Source organism: Suncus etruscus, chromosome 4 (assembly GCF_024139225.1).
Source record: "Suncus etruscus isolate mSunEtr1 chromosome 4, mSunEtr1.pri.cur, whole genome shotgun sequence".
Taxonomy (NCBI): Eukaryota; Metazoa; Chordata; class Mammalia; order Eulipotyphla; family Soricidae; genus Suncus; species Suncus etruscus.
Window position 1 is genome coordinate 129,288,064 of NC_064851.1, and position 12,684 is coordinate 129,300,747.

The 12,684-nt window shown below is 36.8% G+C and overlaps 1 protein-coding gene and 1 non-coding gene across 2 annotated transcripts in view; both read right to left on the minus strand.

Moving 5' to 3' along the window:
- The window catches only part of SGCZ (sarcoglycan zeta), a 1,030,117-nt gene that overhangs the window by 214,540 nt on the left and 802,893 nt on the right, over positions 1 to 12,684 (minus strand). The window lies entirely within an intron of this gene.
- LOC126007598 (U6 spliceosomal RNA) lies at positions 204 to 305 on the minus strand. Its single transcript, XR_007495131.1, has one exon. It is a non-coding gene; the product is annotated as a U6 spliceosomal RNA (small nuclear RNA).

A 12,684-nucleotide genomic window follows, 5' to 3' on the forward strand; every position in this document is an offset into this window, starting at 1 on the left:
AATATTTTTGTTTGTTTGTTTTTAATTTTTGAGGCCACACCTGGTGGTGCTCAGGGGCTACTCCTGACTGTGCTCTCCTGGCTTGGGGAACCATATGGAACGCTGGGGATTGAACCGCTGTCTGTCCTAGGATAGAGCCAGCAAGGCAGATGCCTTACAGCACTGCTCTGTGCCACCGCTCCAGCCCAGAATGGATTTTTTTTTTAAATATGGAAAGTTTCACGAATTTGAGTGTCATCTTTGCGCAGGAGCTATGCTAATCTTCTCTGTATTGGAAGGGAATGAACTTTGTAGAATTTAAGAAACGCTAAATGAAAATCTGTAAAACAGGAAATAAATGGTAGTAAAGAAGAGGCCCAGGTATGAATCAATTTACAGAGAGAGTTAAGAATGTGGGTTAAGCGACTAGGTCAATAATACAGTAGGTAGAATGCTTGTCTTGAGTATAGCTCACCTAGGTTTAATCCCCAGCATTCCAGAATAGTCCATAATGTGCCATCTGGAAAAGTTCTAAATGTAGAACCATGAATAACCCCTAAGCATATTGGTATAGTGGAAAAGAAAAAGTTAATAAATAAAAAATGAGACCACTAGTATGAGATGGGTTGTTATGGTAACTCATAAAATTTAGTTGATACTTCTAAAACTAAGTGTTTGGTTCTTTCTGAGGAATCAAACTAAGTTTTTTTGACAAAGGATTGATTCTTTTTTAACAATGAATACCCACAGATAAAAATGTAAATTACCACATACCCTTCCACCTTCCTAGTACAAAGTTACTATGTACAGTTTATTTCCTTTTGTGTTTTTAGCCTTCATATAATATTGAATACTTATCTAAAACTAAATGCTAAGTTGACAAATATTATGGTCAAGAATTTTGCAGCTATCATTTTCTTCCTTGTTATCTGTCCAGATAAATTCATCATGCCTTTATCCGACCTATGATAGTAAATGATACTGCATTGAGAATATGCTTTCGATGGCAATAAATTAGATCAGATAGACAACTCAAATGGCTATTACAATAATCTAAAGGAGAAAACTAGTGGCAATATAAAGAGATTCTATCATGGATTTGACAGAAATAACATTCCAGGTTTTAGCTGGCTGATGAGTTCAGCAAGAGAGAGATACTCTCAGATTTTCATCTCAGCCTTAACAGAAACAAATATTACACTTTTCTTAAACAGGAAAGAGTTACTGAATTAGATAGGGAAAATAAGTTACCTCATTTTGAATATGTTACACATGAAATCAGTATTATTATAAAATATATTTTTACTCCTACTTAGGTATAAGTTTTAAAATTCAGAGATATTGTGTTAGAGATATTAATTTGTTATTGCTGTGTATATAGATAGCATTTCAAGCAATTAAAATCCCATGATATTCAATAAAAATAGTGAAAAGATGAAGCTTTAGAACTCTGTCCCAGATCACATCATTAGGTCCAATAAAATAAAACTATCTATGGAATGTAATATTATGTACATATTAAAGAGCAAAAGTATGCATTTTATATTTAAAAATATATTTTTTCAAGAATGTGGAATTTAGCAAAAATTAGCTATTTAGTTATACTGTAACACTTAAAAGTTTTGAATAGTCAAATTTAATAAAGTGGAAAAGAAATGGAATAAAAGATGTCAGAGAGTGAAACAAAAGTAAATTGAGTAGTATGAGAAAGAAGACCTACACCAAAACACAGAAGTCAAAAATGATGGGCCCGGAGAGATAGCACAGCAGCGTTTGCCTGCAAGCAGCCGATCCAGGACCAAAGGTGGTTGGTTCAAATCCTGGCGTCCCATATGGTCCCCCGTGCCTATCAGGAGCTATTTCTGAGCAGACAGCCAGGAGTAACCCCTGAGCACCGCCGGGTGTGACCCAAAAACCAAAAACAAAACAACAACAACAACAAAAAAGTCAAAAAAGATAAAAATAAAAATAAATGGGGGCTGGAGAGATAGAATGGAGGTAAGGCGTTTGTCTTGCATGCAGAAGGATGGTGGCTCGAATCCTGGCATCCCACATGGTCCCCTCTGAGCCTGCCAGGAGTGATTTCTGAATGTAGAGCCAGAAGTAACCCCCTAGTGCTGCCAGGTGTGACCCAAAAACCAAAAACCAAACAAAAATAATAAAGTAAAAGTTGATAAATAGAAAAAAAAACTATTTCGTGCCCCCCCCCCATTTTTTATTTTCCTGCATAGGCATAGTAAAATTTGGGGGCATTAGAGAGGGAATTCCCTTGGCCTAGGACGTACAGGGTCTCTCCACCCTTGAAGTATAGTGTCATGGGATTGACTGTAGGCTCCTTGTCTGTTCATTTACTCTCCCCTCGGTTGTTTTGTGGTGTATGGAAGACTTCTGCTTTGTCATGGGCAATAAAATCAGACCTCTTTTTGACTTCTGTGTTTTGGTGTAGATATTTAAGTTGATGCCCCCAATCTTATTTTATGTTATTTCATCTTTCTTTCTTTTTGTGCTCTGGCATGGTTTTATTCCAGGAGCGAGACTATTAAGTGGTGCTTGCCATTAGTGCTGTAGTGCTCACTGGATATTTTATTCAATATTTCTTTTTGTATTGTTGTGGTATTTCAATTCCTTATTTCCTGTCCTCTCTCAAACTGAGGTTGAGAGCCTCTAACAGGGGTCCTCAAACTTTTTAAACAGGGGGCTAGTTCACTGTCACTCAGACCATTGGAGGTTCTGACTATAGTAAAAACAAAACTTATAAACGCATTCTTATGCACACTGCATATATCTTATTTTGCAATGAAGAAACAAAACAGATATAAATACAATATGTGGCCTGCGAGCCAAAGTTTGAGGACCACTGCTAGAAGGACTAAACCCATTTTTGGCTTATTTGATTTTTACTCCACTTTATTGCTTTTTCTTTCTTCAAACAAAACCACATATCTTGAACTATCTAGTTCTGCCTTTCAAACAGAGGGGGAAATAAGGGAGGGTACTAGGATCAACCAGAAATATGATAACTAAGTAGTAAGCTAGACACAGAGGGGACCACTTATTCTAGCAGCCCAGGGGGGGGTGAAGGTGGGGCATATGGGATGCAAGATGAAAGTGGGGGTGGAGGGAGGGCAAATTTGGTGATGGGAATCCCCCTGATTCAATGTTAATATGTAATTAAAATAAAAATAGAAATTATTAAAAAAAAGAAAAAGAATAAGAACACCTAGAAAAAATTTCAAGAAGTTTTTTCTAAGTAATGCTGGAGAACTGGGATAGAAGCTCCAGAGGGTGTTTTTAAATGGAAAAATTAATGATGCATAAGAGGGTAACACATTGCTATATTGTAATTTTAAGATGTAAAGATGGAATTTTATGCCTAAATGGAATTTTCCTTTAATGTGAAGGATGATATTTATGAGAACACAATTGAGAATATGCTATAAAATGTGTTGATATGATACAGTAAATGATTACAATTGTTAAATACAAATGGATATTTTTATAAATATATATCTATAAATACTTGTATGTATAAGCATATTTAAGTATATTTGTATGATTAATGGAACTAAATACATTCGGGAAAACAAAATAGTTTTTTGAGAAGAAAATTGAATAAATAATTACTAGACTGTAAGGAAAATAACAATGAAAGGAAAGACCAAATGATAGTATTATGTCATTCTTCAGACAAACCAATCATTTAGAATAGAGAAATATTAGCCTGAAAATTAAGTTTTTTCACAGAATAAGGAAACAGGAGAAAGAAATTATATTAAATGCATATAAAGAAAACATGTAATTTAGCTACACATGGAAGTTGAAAAATATTATGGGATTACATAAAATAATAAGATAGCATCATAACTACATTAATATTCCTGATGAAGTCAGTACATCTTTCACAATATAAGATGAGTGAATCATCTGCATTCTTTGTTTAGAGTAAAGATAATGGGCAGTTATAGTTTTTGTCAATTTAGGTTCAATTTTGTCTTATCTTTGTTTTCTTTTTTGTTCTTTTTGTTTTTATGCAATAATTCTCCATGTCTAGCAATCCTCATGGTAGCATATGTGACACCTATGATCAAACACTGGTTGGCTGCATTCAAGGCAAGCACTTCATAGACATACTGTTTCTCTGGCATGAAAAAAAAAACCTGATTTTATATATGATCAAACATTGAACCATTGAGTTTGTATAAAGAGAAAACATATGAAAATGAATGAAATTATCAAAAGGCCAGAAAATTTAAATAAATATTTACATGAATAATTGACATAAATTCTGATTTGAACTATGATCATAAAGGATGCTATTACTAAAAGTTACAAATCACAAGGTAATCTTCCATAACAAACAAAATAGTTCTTTGTCAGGCAAGAAACTATAGGAAATAGAAGAAAAAGCTGGTAATCCAACTAACAGTTTTCTTTTCTCTTTTTTCCTTCCTCCCCCCTTCTCTCTCTCTTTCTGCCATTCATCCCATCTTCTCTTCCTTCTCCCTTCTTTGAGTCAGTATTATTGGGCTCACTCAGTCCTGTGCTCATGAACCACACTTGGCAGTTCTTGAGAAGTTATATGGGTACCTCTTAACACAATACTTTTACTATAAGCAATGCCACTATGTATCTAGATATATATGACTTTTTTTGGGGGGGGAGAGATTTGGGTCATACCTGGAAGCAGTCAGGGGATAATCCTTGCTCAATGCTCAGAAATCTCCCCTGGTAGGCCCAGGGGATCATATAAAACCCTGGGATTCAAAATACCGTCATTCTCCATGCAAGGCAAATGCCTTACCACTGTGCTATCACTCCGGCCTGATATATATGACAATTCTCATAACAACTATTGTTATAGTTACTATCTTCTAAGATATCTTCATAAGGTACTGAATCACTAGAAAATATGAATAAATTCTATAAATTAGAGCTAGTAAAATGAAATTATAATATAAAAGTCAATGGTCTACAGAGAATTTTCAAAAAGCCTTAAAAGTTTAGAAAAATATTTACTTGCAGATGAGTACTTGAATTTCTACCTGAAAGGGGATATGGAAAGAAAATTTTATGGGGCCGGTTAAAGCCTTATGGCATCTGCCTTGTGAGAGCTAGCCTATGAAAGATTGCGGTCCTCTGGCATACCATATGAGCCTCCAAGGCAGGAGCAATTCCTGAGCATCACTGTGTGTGACCAAAAACTCAAAAATAAACAAAAAAAAGTACAAAAAACAAACAAAAAACAACAAAAAAGAAAATTGTACAATTGTGTAGAGAATATTGAAAACACTTGTTTCAGTGGTCAGAATAATGTCCATTGCCTTAAGTAAGTTTTATAGTTAAAAATATTAAAATTAGATCTCCCCAGCAGCAGAAAGGTACCTCCTTTTTCTGTGAAGGCAGTGGGGAGGGGTGGGCCCCTACTGTGAGCTTAGTAACTGGGAGAGACTGAGGGGACCTGTTGCCTTTGCGTGTTTCTCTTCTCTCCCTTCTCTTAAAACTCTCCTGAGAAGGCCAAGAAAGGCTAAGAAAGAACTGTCTCCTAGAGGCACCCAAGTTGATTGGCCAAGAAAGACTGAGTGAAAACCAGCTACCAGAGTGCCCCAGAAGCAGAAAGGCCCAGAAAGGTCAGGCAAGAGCTGTCTCATAGAAGCACCCAAGCCAAACGGCCAAGAAAAACTGAGTGAAAAACAGCTACCAGAGCACCCCAGCAGCAGAAAGGTACACCATTTGTCTGTGAAGACACTCAGGAGGGGTCTGCCCCTGCTGTGAGCTATGTAACTGGGAGGGACTGAGGTAACCTGTCACTTTTGCATGTTTCTCTTCTCTTCTGTCTCCTGAAACTCTCCTGAGAAGGCCAAGAAAGGCTCAGAAAGAACTGTCTCCTAGATGCTCTGTCAGAGTGCAGCTGTGAAGCGAAGCTCCTGTGCACTTTTTCTAACTAGTGAACCCCACCATAACACGCAAAAAAAAAATCACACTACAAGCATAACAATGGAGAAACCTTGCAGGCAATCACCGTGCACAGAGAATAAGATGATAGCTCTGCTGACCCAAAAAATACCAATAATTTGATTAATCTCTCAGATAAAGAGAATAGAAATTTGGAGGATCCTCATGTAAATTAAAAAAAAATAGCTCTAGCTGAACAGAACACAAATATAGAAATCAGAAAACTCCAAACTGAAATAACAGAGTTGAAAAAAACAAGGTATCTGAACAGAAAACCTCAATGGAAAGCTTCTCCCACAGGGTAACAGCAGCTGAGGACAGAATCACTGAACTGGAAGATCAAATGCAGAACAACTCTATACAGCAGAAGAGATTGGAAAAGAATCTTAAGCCAAATAATCAGACAATGGACAAAGTACTCAAAGAATATAAGCAGATGAAAATAAAAATCTTTGATAAACTCAACAGAAACAACATAAGAATCATGGGAGTTTCAGAGCTCCATGAGGAGGATCCCTGGGGAGAATCAACAGTCAAATACATCATCAGAGAGAAACCATCCCCCCTCCGACATTCTATCAAATCCTGCATTCCCAAAGAGTACCAGCCAAAAGAGACCTGAAGAAAAACACCCCAAGACACATCCTAGTCACAATGATGAATCCCATATATAGAGATAGAATACTGAATGCAGCAAGATCAAAAAGGAAAATTACATTTAAAGGAGCATCCTTAAGATATACAGCATGAATGTGACAAGAAACTCTCAAGACCAGAAGACAGTGGTGGGATGTTGTGACAAGACTGAATGAAATGGATGCTTCACCTAGAATACAGCACCCAGCCAGAATCACATAGCTTCACAATTAGCAATAGCTCAAAAACTTTACAGATGCAAAACTAGCTGTAAAGGAAAAACTGAAAGGTCTACTTCATGTCAAAACAGACCAACAGACACACTAATTGTATACAAGGCAATCATTTCCCTCAATGCCAATGGTATAAATACACCAATTAAGAGACACAGAGAGGCAAAATGAATCAAAAAGATGAATTCAACCTTCTGCAGCCTACAAGAAAACACACCTGAATAGTCAGAAGAAAAATAGACTCAAAATCAAAGGCTGGAGAAAAATTATCCAAGCAAACGACACTTTTAAAATAGCTGAGGTGGCCATATTAATATCAGACGACACAAACTTTAGACTCAAAAAAGTTGTAAGAGACAAAGATGGAAACTTCTTACTAATCAAGGGATATGTGCAACAGGAAGAAATCAATCATAACAGAAAAATTGTGGAAGACCTCAACATGGCTCTGTCAATACTTGATCGGTCAAATAGATTGAAACCCAACAAAAATACACTAGCTCTAAAAAGAGAAATGGAAGAGGCCTAGTAGATATATAGAATACTCCATCCCCTGTAACCTGAATACACATTCTTCTCCAATGTACATGGTCATTCTCAGGATAGATCACATGCTGGCACATAAAACATACCTCCATAAAATCAAGAGGATAGAAATTTTGCAGGCTACCTTCACTGACCACAATGCTCTAAAATTAGATGTGAACTACAAAGGGACACAGAAGAAAAAATTTAACAACGAGAAATTAAATGGCCTACTACTGAACAACCAATGGGTCCTAGATAAAATCAATAAGGAAATCAAAACTTTCCTGGAAACAAATGACAATGAAGACACAAACTCTCAGAATCTATGGGACACAGAAAAAGCAACACTGAGAGGAAAATTTATAGCTTTGAAACAACATATCAGGAAGGAAGAATGGGCATACCTGAATAGCTTAATGATGTAGCTTATACAATTAAAAAATGGGTAGAGCACTTGCTTTGCACGTGATTAATCTGGGTTTGATTCCTAGAATCACATATGATACTCCATAGGTGATACTTAGTGTCATCCCTGAATGTAAGCCAAAAGAAAGCCTGTGTATACTATAATAAATACTGCTTTTATCATCCCCAAAGAAAACAAAACAAAAAAGATGCATATATATTTTTGAAAACAAAGTTTATGAAAGGTAAAAAATTGGATTTATTTTACATAAAAATAAAATATTATAGTTTTACAAAATAAACTCACTTAATCTCAAATAAAGCATAACTATTAAAATTCTATATAGTTTGCAAGCATAAAACTGAAAAGTTTATCAAAAATCAGGGAAGTAGAAGCCTGCCTGGGGAGAAGGGTGATTTGGGTCATTGGTGATGGGAATGGTTGCACTGGTGGAGGGGGGTGTTCTTTTTTTTTAAATAAAAAGTTTGGTTTTTGGGTCACACCTGGGGCCACTGAGGGGTTACTCCTGGCTCTACACTCAGAAATCGCTCCTGGCAGCTTCGGGGGACCATATGGGATGCCAGGATTCGAACCACCATCCTTCTGCTATCTCTCCGGCCCCAAGGGGGGTGTTCTTTACATGACTGATGTGGTTGACTATTTCTGTAACAGATTCCCCAGCTAAAGTAGAAATAAGTTTCTACTAAAGTGACAGTGAAATTTGGAATCATTACTCTCTGAAGTAGTTCTATGAAGTTAAGGCAAAATATTCAAATAAGAATGTTTACAATAGGGGCTGGAGCAGTAGCACAGCGGTAGGGCTTTTGCCTTACATATGGCTGACCCTGAATGGACCTCGGTTCTATCCCCTGCATCCCATATGGTCCCCCAACCCAGGAGTGATTTCTGAGAGCATAGCTAAGAGTAACCCCTGAACATAACTAGTGTGGCCAAAAAAAATTCCAAAAACCGGGGCCGGGCAGTGGCGCTAGAGGTAAGGTGCCTGCCTTGCCTGCGCTAGCCTTGGACGGACTGAGGTTCGATCCCCCGGTGTCCCATATGGTCCCCCAAGCCAGGAGCGACTTCTGAGCACATAGCCAGGAGTAACCCCTGAGCGTCACCGGGTGTGGCCCAAAAAACAAAAAAAAAAAAAAAAAAAAAAAAAAATTCCAAAAACCAAAAAAAAAGAAAGTTTATGATAATTTAATATTCATAAACTTTATGTTTGTTTGAATATCAATTAGATTGCTAGAGATCTATTACCTGTGGGACAGAACTTGTAAGACACAAAGCTCTTAAAATTATGTGTATGAGTAAAAATCACCACTGGAAGAGAAATACACTGTGATAGCCCATGAACCAATGTTTGGAACTAGCGGATGCAGGCTGAATATTATATGATGCTCTGAGCCAGCTCCTTTCTTTCTGGGGACTCCCAGAAAACACATCAACTTACATAGGACCACAAAAATTATAACAGCTGGGGCTGGAGAGGTAGCACAAACTGTAGGGCATTTGCCTTGCATGCACTAACCTAGGACTTGCTGTGGTTTGATCCTCATATGGTCCCCCAAGCCAGGAGCATTTTCTGAGCACATAGCCAGGAGTAACCCTAAGCATCACAGATGTGGCCACCCACCAAAAAATTCAAGAAAAAATTATAACACCTATCTGACAAATTTGTGACATTGTGCTCAGTAGTATTTGAGGAGAAAAATCCAAGAAAAACTATTTTTCCAATTTCTAAAAACCAAATTTAAAATCTTGCATACCAAAAACAATACCACCATTATAAGTATTAAATAATAAAAAAGAAAACTGATAATCAATTTTAAGAAATTTTTTTATTTTAACACATTTATACTAAAATTAAGTTCCATGATGCTATTCAGATAAAACTTACTGAAGTTTTTCAGGTAGCAAGAACAGGGAGATAGTACATTGGTTATTGTACATGCCTTGTCATGGCTGTCCAAGCTGGGATTTCATCCCTCATCACTCTAAGGTTCCCAGAAATCCACAGGAGTAACCTGAATACAGAGCCAGAAATAAACCCTGAGCATGCATGAGTGTAGACCAAAAATAAATAAGCAAAATTGTTGCAGTCAGAGGCATTGTTAAAATTTTTCCATTTGTGTTTATTTGATTTTTGTTGTTGTTGTTGTTGTTGTTGTTGTTTTGGTTCCACACTTATCACATACCAATCCACATGATTTATTCCTGGTTCAGTTTTCAGGGATCACTCATGGTGTGTAAAGTCTGGATTGATCTTACCTTTTGCCCACTATACTATATCAGTGGCTCTTGATGTTAGAGATATTGATAAAAGCCAGCATTTAGGTAAATATTAAAAGTATATTTAAGAAAAATTAAAATTTTGGTTTATTTAGGGCAATAGTCAGAATAGTTTTATGCAATTAAACTTAGTTTTGATCACTAATAATCTTCAAATCTAGTCTAAAACTTTGAACTTAGAGGGCTTTTGTTATAGATTTAACACAAATAATGAAAACAAAAGTGCTACTAATATTAGAATGGACGTTCAGGATAGAAAATGCATAAGAAAAAAATTGAAAGTGGAAGAGGCACAATGAATGTACAATCAATATATTTTTATACTTAGTCATATTTTATAGGCTAAAGTAAGATAAAAAACGTAAGATGACGGAGGGGCATTGTTTTCAAAGGGAATAGAAAATTCTTTAGAAGGAAGAATTTTATTTTGTGTATTTGTTTCTATGCTTGGTTGTTGGTATCCCCTCCCCCACATTTATTATTATTTATTCCACCTGAATTATTAGAACTGCCCACACCTAGAATGGTCAGGTAGAGGAGTCTGCATGAGGGAGAGAAAGGGGATAAGAAGAGTTAGAGAGAGAAGTGTATGAGAGGCACCATCATCAGAGATTCAGCATCAGATTCAGTATAACCAATTCAGCATCAGATTCAGCATTAGCAATTAAGCATCATCAAAGAAGCAGCAGCAATAGCATCACCAAAGGGAGTTAGTCAGCCTGGAAGCCAGTTAGAAAGCCTAAAAAAAGCAGCTGAAAGGGAGAGACAGAGGCCAAGAGAGCCAGGAGTACAGAAGTAACTGCTAGGAAAAGGCTTAGTATAGAGGCCATGTGAGGAGGAACTGTGAAATAAAGCTGGATGACTCCTGAAACTTCATCTGACTGCCTTGTGAATCTCTCCAACCTCATCCTGCAGCCTTCAGACCAGCCAAGTCATAGGAGCTTTGAGAACAGGCATGAGCCCAGAAAGGCCTCACCACCCCCCCCCCACACACACCAATTCTAGGACTTATTATTTAATATTATACAACACTTGGAACCAATACCAATGACAGTAGAATTAAGAGACCCAAACTAGAACAAGCTATAAACAAAATGGACCCGTTACACTAACAGTCTAGGAAGCTATGGATGAAGGTAAGGGATGCATGCTGAGAACTCTGGTGGAGGAAGGTTGCGACTGGTGGTGGAAATGGCCCTAGTTCACTGACATTATGTTACTGAAATACAACTGTGAAAAACTTGTGAAAAATTAAAACAATATATTTTTAAAAATAAAGAAGATATAATTTCAAAAGGAAAGTTAATGAGTTTGAAGTAAAATAATTTATTCTGCCACTTACAGACTGGATTAGCAAATGAAAACTATTAAACACAGCAGCATTTTGAAATATATTCCCTGATTTGAGAAAAATATAAATTCACAATTTTTTAATCAGAGAATTTTAAACACAAAATGTCATAGTTTGCATTAGCAAGTAAAAGATTAAGATGCAAAGCCTGGGAGGAAATGATCTAGAACATATCAAAAAAAAGCAGTATTTGCAGTGAGCCAATAAGCTCTATGTCTGCTTGGTCTTCCAATAATTAAAGTATAAAAAAATTATTGAATTAAAAAAGGGTAAATTTCTTCTCTAGATAGTGTAGGGTGCCATAAATACACACAAACACATTGGATATATATATATATATATATATATATATATATATATATACACACATATATCTATGTATATGTATATGAGCTGTACAAACAGTACATTGGGTAAAGAAGACTTTCATGTAGCCAACTTGGGCTTATTAATTGACAACATCATATAATCCTCTAAATGTGTTTCCTAAGGAAAGACCCAGGAGTTATAAAAATAGCCAAGTGTGGCCAAATAATCACTATAACCCCTCAACATACTGTCAACAAAGATCATATTATAAAATCTTAATAAAGACCTTCCTTTTTTTTTTTTTTTGGTTTTTGGGCCACACCCGGTAATGCTCAGGGGTTACTCCTGGCTATGCGCTCAGAAGTCGCTCCTGGCTTGGGGGACCATATGGGACACCGGGGGATCGAACCGCGGTCCGTCCAAGGCTAGCGCAGGCAAGGCAGGCACCTTACCTCTTGCGCCACCGCCCGGCCCCAAGACCTTCCTTTTTATTTTTTAGTTGTTGGGCAAATCCAACTAGTGTTCAGGGTTTACTATTGGCTATTTTCTCAGTTATTACTCAGTTATTACTCCTCGTGGCTTGCCGTACATGGGTCTACTACACAAAAGGCAAAAGTCCCTTACCCACTATACTACCTTTAAGGACTCAAGGCACTATAAATAAACTAAAATTTTTTCTTTCTAATATTGGAGGGAGGGTAAATCATGACAAAGTTTTACTGAAAGGAAACTAAAAATAAGTATAATGTAAACTGCATAAAATTATATATGATAGAAGCCAGAGTGGTGGCACAAGCGGTAAAGTGTATGCCTTGCCTGTGCTAGCCTAAGACAAACCACAGTTTTATTCCCCAGTGTCCAATGTGATCCCCCCAAACCAGGAGTGAATATTGAGTGAAAAGCCAGAAGTAACCCCTGAGCATCACTGGGTGTGGCCCAAAAACCAAAAAAAAATTTTTTTTTATGGTAGAGTAGATTGAGTTGATATGAAAAAT